A 17,936-nucleotide genomic window follows, 5' to 3' on the forward strand; every position below is an offset into this window, starting at 1 on the left:
AAGTCTTTCCTACTTATTAAGAAGTTCCCAGCTTTGCTTTGTCTTTTCTTACCTATTTGAATCTTCCTGCAGTTGTACTCTTTGAAATAGTGTTAATGTCCTGACTTATTTGTGTTCCTTCTATTCCATCACATTTCTACTGCAAACATATCTCTCTGGGATTGCTTAACTCTTTTTTAAGATTAGAGCTACCTTACCTCCAGAGTTTCCCTCTGCCTTGCTCTGAACTTCTGTCTCTTAATGTGACTGTGTTCACATGCAGCATGATGGAGAAATTGACATGAAACATGAATGCCAAGATGACAAACTTTTCCTTCAGAAATAAAAGACAGTCTTTAAACCATATAAATTAAAATCTAGTGCTTGGGACAGGGAACACATTCATCAATAACACACACAGGAGTTATACAGGAGCTCTGCCACAAGAAGAGGGCATCAAACCCTAGATTGCATGGATTTTTGAGATTTGCATGGCAGATTTCATTTGATCAAAAAATTTAAATGCACACCCCAGGTTTAGTTCAGCACAGCCTTTCAGACCTGCTTGTGAATGTCACATTCTGAAACCAAGGTATTTCTATAAAGTTAGGACTCAACAGCTGAGTGTTTGTAGAGATGTTTTCAATTATAACATTGAGTCCAGCAGTTTAAAGCCAAGACTCCTAATTTACAACAGTATTTGTTAATTTACAACACTGAGCTTGTATAACGTTTAAGTAAACACTGCACTTCTGGATGACAGAAAGCTAAACAATGAAATAAAACTTCAGAAACATATCTACTCCTGCAGTTTTCAAAGAGCTTCCAGTTCTCCAAAAACAAACAGCCCCCAGCTGCCTGACATTTATACTTATGCATCCTGTACTGCTACATATGTAGAGAGAAAGGGAGCAGCAACCTAAATGCTTTTCATTCAGAAGATTCATCAACTCAAATTTTAAGGTAAATTTTGCTTTCATCCAGTGTATTTAATTTTGTTTTGTGAAGGGAGGGAAATGTCAAGAGGAAAATAAACACTAAGTAAAAACATGAAACATACTTTAATTTTACTACTGAAGAGCTAACCAGTCCTCAATTCTTTGTTCCAATTAAGCTAAATCCTTGTCTTTCTAACAAGCATTCCAGCTGAAGATAGCCCCCTCACATTTCAGCCTCCTGTGGCTGAAACGAGTCAAATTACAAGCTCTTCTTCCTAACCACCCATTGCCTCAACTCCTTTCCCACTAAAACGATAAAAAAAAGTTTTGGCTACCCAACTTATTTCTTCTCTAAGATGTCACTCTTGTCTTCTGACTCTTGACAACACCTCAATACTAGAGCTAATCAAGTAAGTAGAAGCTGTTCGGAATATCAGTTTTCCAGAAAAAATATCTTCAATGTATTTTTCTAAAAGTCCACAATAAAATGACAATGAAAACCTACTCCTTTTCACTGAGTTATTGCAATTGTTGTAACAGGCCTATTCTTCATTTAAAACAAATATTGAAATGAAAACTTTATTTTTTACAAAACCATTCCAAATGCCTGCTGTTCAAAAAACTCTACAGATTACCTCTTTAAGGTCCTACTTGGTTTTCCCCTCAAGTCTATAAAATCAGAGCTTTCAGAACTTTAGAGCTTTGTCCTCAAATAAAGCGGTTTGGAGAACATTTCAATATGGAAGCCCTCGAAGGCGCAAGAATGCAGAAAATGTGTTTCACAACAGTCTTCCATGCTACAGAGTATGAAGAAAGGACTCAAGAGACTGGAAAAGCTGAGGCATGTTCAAAGAAGCTGAGAGCCTGAGGGCAGGTTTTGCAAAGTCTGAATAATGACTTGAATAGCACTGGTGAGCCACGGAATAGGACCAAGAGCATCAAAGGCCTCTTAGGGAGAAATGGGACAGGACAGTGGCTTCACAATGGTTTTGTGAATATGCACTGTTCAGGATCTATAATACCATAACTAATTAAAAAGGGTTTAATAGACATTATTCTCTGGGGTGGTGGGAGGGTGTGTCATGTTACCAACAACATTTTGTCCTTTGGGAATATTCTGCATATTTGCAAGCAGAAATTTGAGTAACAGCCTAGGAAAATGCCCTCCAGACTCACTGCCAGGTCTCCGGAGCAATCTAGCTAGAAACATACACAGCCTCATCCAGGGAAAGGGCAAGATCAACAATTCCCTCAAATTAATGGGATTTTTGAGTGTTCAGCATCACACAGCTGGCTAAGCCCTTTATGGAGCAGTAATTGCAGACAGTTCTCTGATTTGGGTGGGGAGAGAAACTTGGGATTGGCAACTGGAATAGTACTCTGTCCAAATGACCATTCAGCTACTGTCTGAAGACAGAAATCCCGACAGTAATGGCACGTTCGTTTTTGAAGAGAAAATTCCCAAGGACCCCAGTGGGATTATGCCTTTGTTAGCAAGGACTTCAGCCTCTGAATTATAACTGATAAAAACATTAAAAAAATAACAGGGATACTCTCCAGCAAGATCAAGTATCACAAGTACAGCTTTAAATTGAACATGTCAAATTCAATTCCTACCAAAACAAACTAACAAACAAACAAACACCACAACCCAGAAACATGAAAGGTAGAATATTACTTCATCAAATTTGAACAGGAATGAAAAGCAAGCACTGAGAGCTCAAAGAACTACCATGAGACAGGAAGTTTGAAGCAGAATGAAGCTTGAAAAAGGAAGGGTGCAATGCTGCTAAATGTAAATGTTAGTATTTTACAGAGATAGATTAATCAGACATGAATCCATGCCACATAAACCAATCTTCTTTCCTGTAACAGGATACATGCGTAGTGGAGATGCAGTAGGTGCCATAAAGTTTTTAGCAAAGAATGTCTTTTAATACAATCTTCTTTGACATTTTCATAAGCTACCAGGGGAGACACACTAGAGGAAGCGCTGTATTCAGGGAGCTCTTACTAGTGGTTCACTAACTGGAAATATGCACACACTCACATATATATATATGTGTGTGTCTATATAGACATAGCCAAGGAACCTGTCCTCAGTTAGGTATTTCCAGTATTTTTACTAATGGCTTGATTTATAATTTTATTCAGTGAATTAAATAAATGCTCCGAGTAGAAAAGGGCTACGAGGACAATGAAGACAACAACTAGCTTTCATAACAATGCTGATAAATGTTGAGAAATACTCCTGTTTTTTAAAAAAACCCCAATACCGACCCAGGGTTGTGACTAAAGAGTGGAAAAGGCATATTAATATGTTTTTGTGTTTTTTAATTTAGCAGAAATAGAACATGAAAGAGTATACAGCTGATAAAGTGTACCCTCAGTTAGACACACAAAGCAAGGAGCCTAAAAAAAATTGACAGGAAAATATATCATCTTAATTAGTGAGAACTTGTAACAACCCATGGGGCTTCAAGCAATACCAGAGCAACACAAACATGAATGCGTAACTGACAGCTAAAATTAAGAAAGAAAGAGGCATGAAACATATCTGTGTTGTCCTTCCTGCCTCCCTGTTTTCATGCTTGTAATTATGTCCTGTAAGCTCAAGAAGAAACTGCATCATCCAGCTCATTGTATTTCGCCCAGGGTTGACCCAAGTTCACACGAAAGAGGGGTGGTGTGGGTGAAGGGCTGGGAACAGCTGATATAACATTGTGTCAGGATGCCACTAGCAAAACAGAGAAGAGGCTCAGTATGAAAATGTGGCACAGCAATTCCAGCACTTCTACCTCCTGCAGGGAGCAGCATTTCCATCAGCCCAACCTCTCTCCTCACTTGCCCTCCCTTGGGCTCCAAGCACACTGCCAGTATGCATATTCCACATTCCTTTGGCATATAAAAGAGATATTAATACATTCCTAGCATGGCATTCAGGGGAAACAGTATGCCCAATAGGTGAAATTATACTCCCAACTCTCTCAAAGTGAATTACAGTTCATCACTATCAGGAGATACAGGCAACACATAGGAAGAAACACTCACAGGGAATAAAGACAAGGTGTGGCTCATGAAACTGGAATTGAGAATATCTTGTTCGAATGGCAGGTTTTAATTTACACCTCCTGAAAGCACCAATAAACTTTGGAGACATGCACCAGTGCTGAATCCCGGGGATGTCAGTGGGGCTGCAACAGTCCGACTTGTCCAAGCCGCATGCTCAGAGATAAAAGAACCCTTAAGTGTCTGCTTGGATCAAGAACCCATGGACCTTTAACTTCTACTGACTGACAGAAGAATGTCCTTTTGCACTAAATCAAAAGGGGTTTTGTATCACTTTGTGGGATAACTTGGTTATCAAGTGTTGGACACAGGCCCAGCCGCTGGAATGAGAGTGGAGCAGTGCAAGGGTTTGTCATCACAGTTCTCAGGGAAGCCATGAATCTGCTGTGTGACTCTTGTAACACCAAACTGAACTGCAGAGCCTAGCAAAATAAAACATTTCAGGCAGATTACTTTTACAGTTGCCTTACCTTAGCCTTTGCACAATAAATATCTCTTTGCTGTTGGATAGTTATATGAGAAGGTTTGAGGTCATACAGAAATGCATGAAAACTGGTTTAAGGAAGAGGATTCATTGCCACAGGCTATGAAACAAGGCTCTCTGATAAGGTCTCTTCCAAATCTGTTGTTATGCTGGAATTCTGCTATTGAACACAATGCAAATAGGATTTGGATTCAAATGAGGGGATTTTCTCCCAAGATTGCATCTTGTACTGGTCAGGATTCTTCCTTTCCTGCCTCTCTAGTTTCTTTCGTAGTAACTGCTGAATCTCATTGACTCTCTGTACTTATTTCCAGGTAACACAGTATGGCAGAAGTTCCCACATCAAACACCTCAGGCATCTTTCCCTTCTCATCTAAAAGGAATTTCTTCTAGACTGCAGTAACAGACTTTTCTTAACAGAATATAATCTGCCTCTTAGAAAACACAGGAAACAGAAAACTGCTTGAAAAGTACAGTATAAAAAAATTATAAGAATAATAAAACTGATGTAACTACAGTTTATCTTTCATGTTTCAATATTCCACTCAAAACTGATTGGAAAAGCCTGCTCATTAACAGCAGTTGCTCTAAAAACAACAGCATTTGCAACTTATAAGCACTCGAGTTAAGGAACTAGCGATTTTTACAAGCAAGCTTTTGACTTTGTGGATTCCTAAGTGGTTTTCCAATATTAAAAAAAAAAAAAAAATCTACCAAGGAACTTGTTAACTCTTTAAAGAAAAGTAATAGTATTCAATGAGTATTCAATGCAAATAAATACAATTTTCATCTCACCTATCAAAACACACAGACAGCAGCAGACAGAGTAGGCATGTATGATAGGACACTAGTTTACTCATTTCCCTAATGCATCCCAGCCTGTGTGAGAAAAGCCTTCTGAGGCCCCACAACAAAAACTCTGTGTGATTTCTCACTCAGAAAACCCTAGAACAACAAAATGAGCCTTCCAATGTGACCCAAAGGACATCAACGAAAGTTCTTGGCAAAACGATAAAAGATCGAATTTCCAAAGCTATGGCCCTCTCAACAGCATAGATTAGATTTTTGATTAAACCAAATATGAGATCATCTCCAGTACAGAGCTAACAACTGCTGTATTGTCATGCCAGGAGTATGTTGTTATTCACACTAGGGCAGGAAGACTTTCTACTTAACACTTAATTTATTTTTATTTAAACATTACATAGCTGTAACATAAAATAAGAAGAACCTGGTGCTGATGGGTGTGATGATCTCTGCACTCCTGCACTCGACATCCAAAATGGCTTTTGGTCATTTCAGGCATACCTAAAAAACACAGTCACTCCACCAAAGGAATGGGGTGATTTCTGAAGAAACGTATTTCCCAAAGCATTCAAAACTAGTTGCAGATAAAATTTGCACTCACTTCAAAAAAATTCGCATTTTTTCATGCTGTTTGTTATCTTTATTAAAATCATCCCTGGGACAGATATTTTTAATAAAATTGTCTTATTATCTGAACAAAGGGGTTTAAATAGCATATTTTTATTGAAGTTCTCTCTTTCTAAGAAGGGACGGCCATAGGAGGTATTGTAACAGTCCTTAGAGAAATCACCAACCAAAATCAGTTTTAGAGATGTAAGGAAAAATATTCTTCACAATCAAAAGTATGTCTGAGTAGGAAAAAGCTAAACGAAACCTTGAAGTCTTAAACTGAATAGAAGATGCAATGTGGATGAACCTGGACCGAACTTACTCTCCTACAGTCTTCCAGTGATGTGCACAGAGCAGCAAATCAGATGTGGTATGAACTAAGAAATATAATCATCATTTATCCTACTGTTAATTTCCAAGAAGTAGCACTACTGCTTCAGAAAATTAGGCAGCAATAATCCAAAGACATAATTTCACATTTAAACCCCATCATTTCTTAACTTGATCGCTGATACTTGTTAAATTTTTGACAAAAGGGCTAGAGAATCTGTTCCATGCTAATGTGTTTTCATCCACTTTCATTTCAGATCTTTAAAAAAAAAAAAAAAAAAAAGGGTTTGTGCAGCTCCAAGCATGTTTCAAGTGAAGGCAGAGAAGGCAGAAGGCATCACTGAGATGCAGGATGGTTTTTGAGCAGATATTCTAAGAGTTGCTGCACAGAAACCCTATTGCAAACTTGTGCAGGTGGCACAAGATTAGGAAATGGATTTAGCAAACAATGTGCACTAAACAGACATCTGCACCCTTACTGTGGATAGAGTCATGAATGATATTTGTCTCCTTCCTTAGTATTTTTCTGTAAATTTTCTGTAATCATCAGCTATTTCTCTCCTGTGCAAGAAATGCAACTTTGATTTAGAACAAACTACAGGTGAGAACCCTAAAAGAGGATCCAAATCACTGAACCTCTATTACCTCAGCTTTCATGAGATTTAGATCTAGAATCTTAAAGTCATGACACCCTTCACTTTGAAAAAGAACACACCAACAATTAAGATTTTGCTCAAGTGCACAAAGTCTCCTACAGCTCTAAAAACTCCAACAATCCAACTATGGGTGGAAAATAAAAGATAGATATACTTCATTATGTCCAACCAGAGCAGGAATGCAGCAGTATTGAAATAGCTTCCTGGATGTGATCAGGCACCATATGATGAGCAATCAATGTCAAGTACCTGTACCCCAAAAAAGGTTTGATTGTCTATGAATGATTCACATGACTTTGGAAACTTGAAATATATACTGCCCAGTCAGCATTTAGTACCATTTCCAAATAGTAAAGTAAAAGAGATTCAAAGCTGACAGGGGAATTGAAAGGGGACTAGTGATGATGTCAGCATTGCTAACTGCAGTATCTAAACTGGTTTTATTTGATCTCTTTCCCATAAGTAATCTGGGCTGGCACAGAAAAGGTCTGTGGTGTTTCAAGTTGTGATACTTCAAAGCTCTGTGCAGTAGCAACCAAAGAGCATAAAAATATAAACTTTGATCAGCACCTTGAGCAGAGGATGACAAAGGAACCACGGATCAGAGGCTGACCCTTGTAAGTGCCTTCATCCTTGCATGAAGAGCCTCTTCCCAGTGGCCAGACTGTCTGCAGTAGATATCTTTTACAAATCTCCACCAGGATCAAAATTCATTCTGATTCTTGTTCTCATGCTGCTTTTCCCTGCAGAGAACCTGGTCTTCTCTGGGAAGCCTGTCCAGTGCCTAACAAACCTCTTGATGAAGAGCCTTTTCCTAACATTTAAACAAGTTCCCAAAAATCTATGAAATTTTATTTTGTTAAGTTTTAGTTCTTACAGTAGGAACGGATTATACAGGCCAGTAGTTTTGTTTGAATTTTGGCACTTTAATGAGTATGAGGCCTTCTTTTCAGCCCTTGCGTGTCTCTCATTGGGTCTGGATTACAGAATCACAGAATAAGGTGAGTTGGAGGGGGCCCACAAGGATCACCGAATTCAACTCCTGGCCCTGCACAGCACCAAGAATCACAGCACGTGTCTGAGAGTGTTGCCTTCAACTTCTTGGACTCTGTCAGCCTTGGTGCTGTGACCGCTTCCCTGGGGAGGCTGTGCCAGTGTCCGACCATCCTCTGGAAGAAGAACCTTTTCCCGACATCCAGCATAAACTGCCCGTGACACAACTCCAAGCCATTCCCTCGAGCCCTGCCACCGGTCACCAGAGAGAAGAGATCCCCTTGCTTTGGCTCGTCCACGGAATCAGCGCTCCAGACACCTTCCCTGATTGTCCCCAAGCCACTGGGGATCCTGACGGCCAGGATGCGGGCAACACCGGCGGCTCCCGCTGACTGATTAGACAAGAACGCCGCTGCCCACGTTCGCTTTCAGGCGGATGGAGATGCCCCTGGTGCCGTTCCCGAGCGGAGGATCCCGGCGGGCCCCGGCGCGCGGCTCGGGAATGTTCCACCGCGCCGGGGCCGCCGCAGCGCGCAGCGAGCAGCGCCACCTGCCGGCGGCCGCGGGCACTGCAGCGCTGCTCCCCGGGCACAGCGGCGCCGGGATTCCCTCGGCGGTAAGGGCGGCAGCGGGAAGGGACGGCCCGCGGGAGAACGGGGAAAACTCTGGGTCCAGCCGCCAGCTCCTCCAGTAGCCTTCCGAGACGCTCGCCATCATGCATTTCTTATTCCTGGCAACAAACTTGAGTCAGTTCAGCGAGTTGCTAGAGCAAATCTGATACGAGCGGTCGACCTGAGCTGCAGGGGACAAACATTAAAGATGGAACAGGTGGACAGGGCTTTCTGCATGTGGGAAATTGGATGCCAGAAGTTCGATAATGCTTTTTGCATTTGTCCGAGATTAGTTTTAGAACAAGGCCAAGTCATTTGACTGACTCTGCATCCTCAGTGTAAAGCTATTTTGGTGACACGGATTTCGGCTGTTTAACATGTGCCTTTTCAATGAATTTCCAGCTAGCACTTAAAACAACTCTGTTTCTGTTTCAGCTCCTTATTAGCAGAGCACCCAGCCTTGCGAGACATGATGTGTTCTCAAATGCTGATGGTGAGCGCAGGTGTCAAAAGGACTTAAACCTCATACAAAAGGGCCAACTCTCCTTGTCAGAAAGAAGTACAAGATTTGTGACCACAATTGCTGTCATTCCCACAAATTTTCGTTCCCTGTTTCCGTATATTCTACTGCATCTGTGCTGCAACATTGGGGAGATTTTTTCGTGCAGAGTCTAGACAGATACTACATATTTGAAATAGCATGAGGAATTTGGAATGGGGTTTGTTTACCAGCCTGCAGTTCTATGTCCTTATCTGAACCAAACTGCTCACTGAGCATCAGGCATTGCTGCTCATCAGAAAGTTCTCTCTCCAGACAAGGCACATTGCTCTCAGTTACCAAACACATTTGAAATGGAACAAAATTGGAACAGGCTAACAAAAGAAGTATAACAATTATTCAAGGTCTCGCAATTCAGCTCACTTTCTTTCTTCAAAAGGAAGGTTAGCCAGAAATATTACGTTCTTGCATGCCCATTTGAGAAGAGGATAAAGGCTATTGAAACCAGATAAAATACAAGATTCAGCAGCTGAATCTGTAAAAATTCAGGTTAGAAATCTGAAGTGCATTTTTTCTGAGTGAAGGTAAACCATTCGGCCAGCCAATACACAACTATCGACTGTCACTCAAAGCCTTCAATTCAACTTTAGATATTCTTCAAAAATACATATTCCTTGGTCCCACACAGATCCTGAAGTACCATAGAAAATACAGATTAATTATCTATGGCCTGAATTGTGCAAAGAACCTGACTAGAAGTTTTTAACATTTTTTTGTCCCTCAGAAATTCTAAGTACTTTGTATTTTAATACTGATCATGTAAACAATTCCTTTTCTCCTTACTGTTTTCATTGACTTCGACAGGACAACTGCATGGCTTAAATTTGAACATGGGATTATGTGTTATACTGACACAGGACCACAATTAGAATCGTTACAGATGTCTTACTCTAAGTAAAGTTGATCATACAGCGGTTAAAAAGCCTATAGCTTTCTCAAGAAGGATAGGGAGTATTGCCCAGTTCTCAATGACCCTCAGGAAACCCTCTTTAGAAATGTGGATCTGCCTAACAGCTGAAAGTAAACCACTCTGTACAGAATCTGTTATAATCGGACATTTAAAATACTTTAAAAATAAAAGAAACTTGGAAAGTTAAATTATGTTTCCATTCATCTGACTTCATTCCAAGCCTGTTATTCCTATTACACATCAGCTGGATTATATTTGAGACTCATTTCAACTAGTTAGCAATGTTTAGAGGTCAATATAATTTTTGACCTGATGCATTAAAAAGGGGAGATTTATAAACAGTATTGACTAGCTCATACCTAAGACATCACATCAAAACTATGCCATGCTTTTTGTCAAATTCTTTTTCGCTTTCTTCAAGTCTTTTAAAGAGTACATCATTTTATGCTACATAAGTCTCTCATTAAGGGCCTTAGAGCTCTTTATGGGTTTTCTGTCTTCTCTACAAATTTCACCCACAAGTAGGAACTAATCTGCCCCAGGCTGGAGTCCAAGTACCATGTTTTACACCCCACATCTTGCAGGGCAGTCCCACAGTTGCCACAGCCACTTTTTGTGTATGATACCAAAATCCAAATTGTCTGCCCTGTCAGGGCACCTGCTACTGCAAAATAACTAAAAAGCAAAACTAAAAATGTCCAAGCACATACTTAGAACACACTTCATCTGGAAAACAGTTTTCAAACCTGTATTTCTGTTATTTTAAATACTTCTCTATGCAGTTTACAGCCCCTTTAAGGAGGCACAGAAAAAGCAGCAAGGCATGACAGTAAATATGAGTGGGTGTGCATGTGGATGCATTTAAATACAAAAAAAACCCCATGCCAAAAATGTCAGGAGGGCTGAAGAGGAAGGACTTCTAGCGCTCCCTGTATGAGAAATGTGAAGTATAGGTTCCAGTCACTTTGCAGAAAGATCCTGCCTATTACTGCAGAATCTGAGTATGGATACAGAATTCCAATGGATTTCACATTGAAAGCAAGAATTCAAATCCTTTGCCTGACACATATACGTGCACGTATGTATATATAGATGTGTGCACGTGTAACACACACACAGTACATGTGTGCTTTTTTTTGCACTCACAGGGTATTCTGCATGGATTTTCTGCTCTACTTGCCTGAAAGCTGACCAGATACCTTGGAACATATACACACTGACCTCAGCAAACTTTGCACAGGTCTCTCAAAAAGCACTATGGGACAATCTGAATTCCAGAATTACATTGCTTTGAGTGGCTTCCAAGAAGGCAAACGAGAAATGGTTTTTTTTTTTTTTCCTTCCTTGATCACAGAGAATTTTGAACCTCTTGGCGAAGCCTTTGAACTTCCATTAAATGTGATCTGTTTAATGTTTGGATCTGTCGAAGGAGAGGCAGTCAGATAAACTGGGCCAATGTTGAAATGGACTTACTTCCAACACCTCTACAGTGTAATCACATCTCCCTGAGCACCTCTGTAGATAATTATTGGATTAGACATTCAAAGAGGTGATTGACAAACAGAAATCAGGCAAATAAAGATAATCTACCCTTTTTTCTAGGCACCCAAAGGGATTCAGACCTACAACAAAGAGGCTTTATGTGCTCCACTGCCTACCATAAGTATTAAACTCTTCATGGCTGATGTCTTTGGAGCTGGAAACTGCTGGCAAAACATTTCTTGTCTGTGTCTCAGTCTAGGAAAATGAGATATTTTTTCTGTATTAAAGTACTCTGAAATGAGTCACCTAAAGCAGCGTAACCTGCCATCTCCATTTGGTAACAATAGAGCAGACATCAATTTTCTATGTTATCAGGAGTCACCAGTCCCTAAGTATTAGTGGCGCCTACTGAATTTTATCCAGGGACTTAACAGAAAACATCTGTTCTTTTACTTCACAGCAAATCAATAGATTAAATCAACGTTCTCTTTTCTCCTTTATTCCGTTCATTAAAGGCATAAGTTTTCTTTCATTTTTCTTCTACTTCTTTTAATAACTCACTTCTCCTTGCAAGTCAAATCCTAGTATATTATAGAGATTTCTATGTCTCTTTCTGGGCTTATTTGGGGAGACATGTATCTGTGCTCTAGCAAAAGACAAGCAGAAGAAATTATTTTTGAGGGACATATTTACAAAGGGCTTGGTACAGTGATACCTAGTATTTGGACCAAAGCCCAGCTATACTTAAGAAAGGAACCCTAAGTATTGTTTACTGCCTTTTCTGCCTCCTTCCAAGTCTAATTCATGTTATAAAATGTGATGCTGTAATTAAAAACCCACCTCTAACCAAAGTGCTAAAGCATCACCACTGTCAAGTAAGATGTGCTTTGTGAAGGCAACCACATTATAACACTTAGATCAGTTTTGAATCTAGTAATGAATTATCTGTGTTTGCACACAGCATGCATCAGTTTGTATCATCCCACCACTACTGTACACCAGGTTTGCACCAGAACATTTTAAGCAATACAGCCCAATATCCAGTGTGCTTATAAATGAAAAGCACTCTTCACTTAAATAGTAAGCAAAATTAGGGACTTCTGGACTAAGAGGGAGAGAGACATTAAGGCAGAAGTGATCAAAAAACAGTGCTGATAAATGTCATTCTGCTGCAAACAGGAGTATTAATATTAAAAATTTTTAGCAAGATAGCAAAACTGAGACCTTTTTTTCCACTTGCACGAATGTCAAAAATGTCTAAATATAGCCAAAGCATTAAAACTTTTTCACGAATAAACATCTCCGGTAAGAATCTTTAGCATTAAAACAGAGAAAAAATCCCTTATGTGCAGAGTTTTCTACTTTGCATTTACCTGTGGAGATCTCTCATTGTTTATGCGGTCTAATATAAAGCCAAAATATGATGAAGTGTAAATGAACATTCTTACTTTCGCTCCAACAGGTAAATGTAAATAGAACACTGGAAGGCCACATTTGACTTGAGCTGAAGTGATGTTATATTTGTGATACGCATTGCAAAGGTGTTATGAGAAGTGTATGAGAGTTTTATTTCTTTGTGTATGAGAACCTGATAAACAGAGCTGGTGCACAATAAAGCAATATATACAAGTATATGAAATGCTTTAAATCATCCAGCAAGGCTAAACCCCTGCCTGACTGGGTTAACAAGGGTTCCACTGGAAAACTCCATAGCACATTGTGAGTGTAGCACAACCTGGCAGCAGCTCCTGCAAAAAACCAGAAACATGGGAGCGAGGCAGAATTGCATCCAGGGCCTTACAACAATTGGAATCAAGCTTTTTGCCCCACAACATGACTGAATTCAGTCACAGTAAATCAAAACTCCTTTTTTGGGTCTGTAAAAAACACACAATGTAGCAACCCAAGAACCACCTACTTCAGGATTTTTCTGTCAATTTAGTGCAGCACCATGAGCACCTTATCACTGGGACTATTGGCTGTCAGTGAGCTGCAGCTTGAGGGAACATCTCCCCTCAGTTTGAGATGAGGATTAGGAGAATTTTCTCTGGGGAAAAGAAAATTATTACTGGAAATAATTTTAATATGATGTCAAGGCAAAAAGAGATGGAAATAAAGAAACTCGTCTTAGAATAAGAGAAGAAGAAAGAAGCAGTGAGAGGAAAAGAATCAGAGAAGTGGCAGCCCACAGCCAAGCAAAATTTAGTCTAGAATGGTGCAATGGCTGAGCACCCCAGACTTGGGGAATCTTGTCAGCCAGGAAGGGAACTGATTTGACTGACATCTGATGAATGACAGGACAGACAAGTTACTCAAAAAGTGGGATATTGTCACTTTCTATCTCAGTTCCTAAGAAGAAAGCAATTGAGGGGGTTTTTTTTGAGATTTCTCTTTGTTAGCTGTTAAAAAATTATAGGTCACTTGCTACTGAATGAAAATCGTAAGAGATGTGGGGACCAAAAACCAACTGACGCAAAACTCCATAAAATAATTAAACCTCAGACCTACCCAAATGCTGACATGAAGTGTGTAAAAGTCATTGATAGTTCTCTGTCTCATGGGAAACAGAGATTGATGAAACACAGCTGTGTTCACAGCAATTGATGGCATACATCATCATTTCCACAGCATTCACGTTAAATTACTTAGCAGCTATAGTGCCAGTATAGATTATGGGATAACCCAGTTCTTTCTTTTAATCTCAGGCATCTGGGATTTCAGGGTCAGAGGAACCTTTCTTCCTCCCCCCGCTTTTTTTTAAAGTCAAGATAGATAAAGCAGTAATACCAATGGCATGAGAATACCAAGTCTCCTCTAAGCAATATGTATTCACATTGCATTCAAAAATAACTTTTAGAGTAATCCTAAATTTTAATATATATTAATATCCGACCGCAGGAGCACAGGAAAAGGGAGAGAAGCTTAAACTAGCAAGAAGTTCAAAAAACATCCTGTAAAAGTATTGGCAATGCAGCATCCTTCTATATGAACCACAGCTGTGCAATTTGCCTATTTTCATTACATTAGTAGAGCCTGGAGTCTCATACCCTCAAATAACTGCCTGAAGTGACAGAAGGTCCAAATGATCCCTTCTAACCAGAGCTAGATGGTACTTAAATGCAAGACCATTCTGGGCCATATGCAGAAATCATAACTGAGATACTTAAACACAGGAACTCTAAGCTCAGAGAGATTTGGCAGAAATACAGCTGATGCGATTAAAACTGGGCAAGTGCTCTACTTGCCACTTCAAGGATTCAAAAGTAGCCTCTGTAGCTAAAGAACTTTTACTTTGAAATCAGATGGCACAACTAATAAGCACTATGATTCTATGTTAAAAAACAAACAAAAAAAGCTACTGAATGTGCATTTAAACAGGCGGCCAGACTAAGAACAAGAAAATGCTATATTTGCAGGTTATTGTTCTCAAAAATTGAACTCACCACAGTACCTAATAGAAGAATAATATAAGGAAGCAGCAAGAAAGTAAAGATAATGTCTTCCAAAACTAGAAATGGGTAGTTTAATCTAAACCACAGTGTAAAATGTGAATAATAAAAATAACAAAGTTGGGATATTCCCTGGACTAATTTCTATAAACTAGAAGTAGCCCCAGGAAACCATAAGAGCAACGCCAGTTGACTGAGTTATTTGTTTTATGAAAATATGTTCCAGAAAACCCACAACTCAGACCTATACACATTTCCATGACATAGAGATCCCTTTATGTTGTGTAAAATTTGACTTTCCCACCATTTAATTTTATTAAACTTTGAGGCGATTGTTATATTACAGGGTTTCTTTCCCTGGTGCAGGTTGTTGAGGTTTTTTGCTTCTTATCAGCTCCATTTGCAATAATGTTTTTGTAAACTATTTAGGAAAGGTCATAAATTTAATGACCTAATTTAGCTACTAGCTGGTTCAGTATTAAAGAAGGTAAATAATTCCACCTAAAGTGAATGAAAATTGAAGATCACTAAAGAAGCTTATCACTCAAAGCACATTCTGGTTTGTTGTTTGGTCATTCTATTTGTGTAAAGGGACTTCACATTTATGAGTTTCATCACAGTATCAAGCTAAAACTCACTGTCCTGAGCCTAACAATTTTAAAACATTCCATATCAAATAAATAAATACTCTGAAGTCCCATTCAGCATCGCATGATTAATTCTCTCCATCACTTGAGCAAAAAGAAATAAATGAAAAAGAAATAAATGAAAACCATCAGAACATATTGTTGATAACACCAAATATCTGAGGCCTCACCAGTTACAGGTTGTGTTATATTTATTTCCGGGGGGGGGGGGGGGAACACAAAAAAACCCACCACTGCATAGCACAGCTACAGTTTGAACCTGAGATCTGACAACATCCCACTCCAATTTTCATTCTGAACTGAGAGCCCTTTGGTGCTCCAGTACATCAGTTAGGAAGCTGCAATAATTAATCCAGCACAAACATTTCTCAACAAACAGCTCTTCCAGCCAAGGATGACCAGATGGCACCTACTTTGCACAGTTCATCACCTACTGTAGTCATCTGCTTGTAACAAGACAGAATCAGGTGGCAAATAAGAAGAGAGGAAAGAGGAGCAGGAGCCCAGCATTACGTTCTGGGATGTCTCAGAGAGAAACAAATACAACTATTGAACACGTGCCATTTATTCCCCTTAGTCAACATCGTCCAGGAAACTACTGCAAAAGGGCAGGACTACTGAGGGAGGAAACACAAGCAATTCTTTCAGGCCAGCTGAGACATTCTCCAAATAGGAAGCCAGTGCCTACTTGGAAAGTACTCTGAATGTTGGGGGTTTTTCCAGTCTTAATCACCTGGACAAAATCATATACTGCAATTCATTAATTCAACGCAACGCTTCATCTGCCTTAGCCCGTCTCAATTGTCCCAGAGCATTCACGAATCCAAATGGTCTAGAGTAGCCAGAGCACATTCCATCACTCCTTGAGAACAAAATAAACTCATTGACCTATTGCATCTGTTTGCACACATTCAAAAATGCAGCTCTACAGAGCTTTCTTCAGAGAGAGAGGAATCAGCCTGGGCCATTTCCCAGGCTGGGTGGTAAGTTTTTATACTCCCCAGTTTAGCCAGGTTTCAATGTGTCACAAGGACTTTTCTGTTTTCTGTCAAGGCCAGATGTTTTGTTGTTGTTGTTGTTGTGTGGTTTTGTTTTTGTGGGTTTTTTTGTTTGGTTTTGTTTGTTTTGTTGGGTTTTTTGGGGTTTTTTTCCCCCTTTATTTTCAATGTTTGGGGAAACACCTCTCTTTCCTAGGAACTTCATGCAAATATTTCCCTACCTGAAATATTTGTCCTGTGTAAAAAGGCATTTTTCAAGTCCCTAAATCCCTGTTCTAATGTGGTAATTAAGCCCTATTGCACTATGATAAAGCTATTCAGCAGTCATACAACTCGGTAGCAGCCTTATTTATGGCTAGTTTTAAGTGTGACTCTTGGTTCTATTGGTCAGATGCAATTGCAGAGCCTGGGAAAAAGTGATGTATAGGAGTAGGCTGTATTTTTACTTCTAATTGATTTTTGATCCTCTGGTGAGCTAAACCAGAATGTGTATTGGCTGTTTTAGCGAGGCTAGGCTGGACTCCAGCATTAGAGATATTGATAAAAATGAGCAAATTATTTTCTGCATCCATTTTTTTTGGTGTTTCCATGTGCCGTTGGAAACAAGAAGATAAAAATTAAGCATAATTGACTGAGGGTCCACACCTAAGAATAATTTCTCTATGTCTTCAGCATCTCTGTGCTAACACTTGATTTGAAATTCTCTATGCTAACAGCACCTTCAGTGCTGTTATTCCATGGACAGAAGTCACCACAGCCAATTCAATCTATGTTTGACCACCCTGGCAGAAAACTCCTTTAAAGATCTTTGCAAAAGGTGCTCGAAAAATTGCAAAGACCACTTGCCTTTCATCTCTTTTTGCATCAATAACAGTGCCTTTTCATGCTCCACAGGATCAAGTACTTGCCTAAGAAGTTACTGTCTTTCTTAAATAGCTGTAGCTTCATCTGCCTCCACTATGTGCCTTCTGTATCACGTACCTACATGCCTCAGATGAGCACAGGAGTCATATCATCTCCTCACCTCCTGCTGGAACAAGTCCACAGCTTGTTCAACCATAGAACATAAAAAAGGGATGCAAAAGTTGAGCACCACTGCTGTGAATGACCACCGACAGCACGTATTCTCTCCACACACAGTATCTTGCATGTCTTAAGCCGCATCTTTGAGAAACAAGTAATTCAGTGGTTGCATCTATTTTATTCTCCCTTCTTGAAAAGGAGGTATGGAAGCAGGTAACACTCTACAAGAGTATTTTTGATATGCAAATGTCTTCAGGGCAGCTCGCTTGGGTGGGCTGTCTCCAAGATGGGAAAATCCCCAAGACCAACTCTGGAGAGGCCAGCAGTGCTTACAACAGGGAGCAAGACAGCAGCAATGGATATTACAGTAACTGCACTGGAAAATTCCCCCT

General features: G+C 39.7%; 1 long non-coding RNA gene across 2 annotated transcripts in view; it reads right to left on the reverse strand.

Moving 5' to 3' along the window:
- Window positions 1-8,461: 8,461 nt before the first annotated feature.
- LOC120753169 (uncharacterized) overlaps window positions 8,462-17,936 on the reverse strand; it is a 38,594-nt gene continuing 29,119 nt past the window's right edge. The window contains exon 3 of one of the 2 annotated variants that reach the window (XR_005700998.1): window positions 8,462-8,595. This is a non-coding gene — a long non-coding RNA (uncharacterized LOC120753169). Of the gene's footprint in view, window positions 8,663-17,936 lie in introns of both variants that reach the window. The other variant, XR_009207882.1, reaches the window with a different exon arrangement.

The sequence above is a fragment of the Hirundo rustica genome, chromosome 5 (assembly GCF_015227805.2).
Source record: "Hirundo rustica isolate bHirRus1 chromosome 5, bHirRus1.pri.v3, whole genome shotgun sequence".
Classification (NCBI taxonomy): domain Eukaryota; kingdom Metazoa; phylum Chordata; class Aves; order Passeriformes; family Hirundinidae; genus Hirundo; species Hirundo rustica.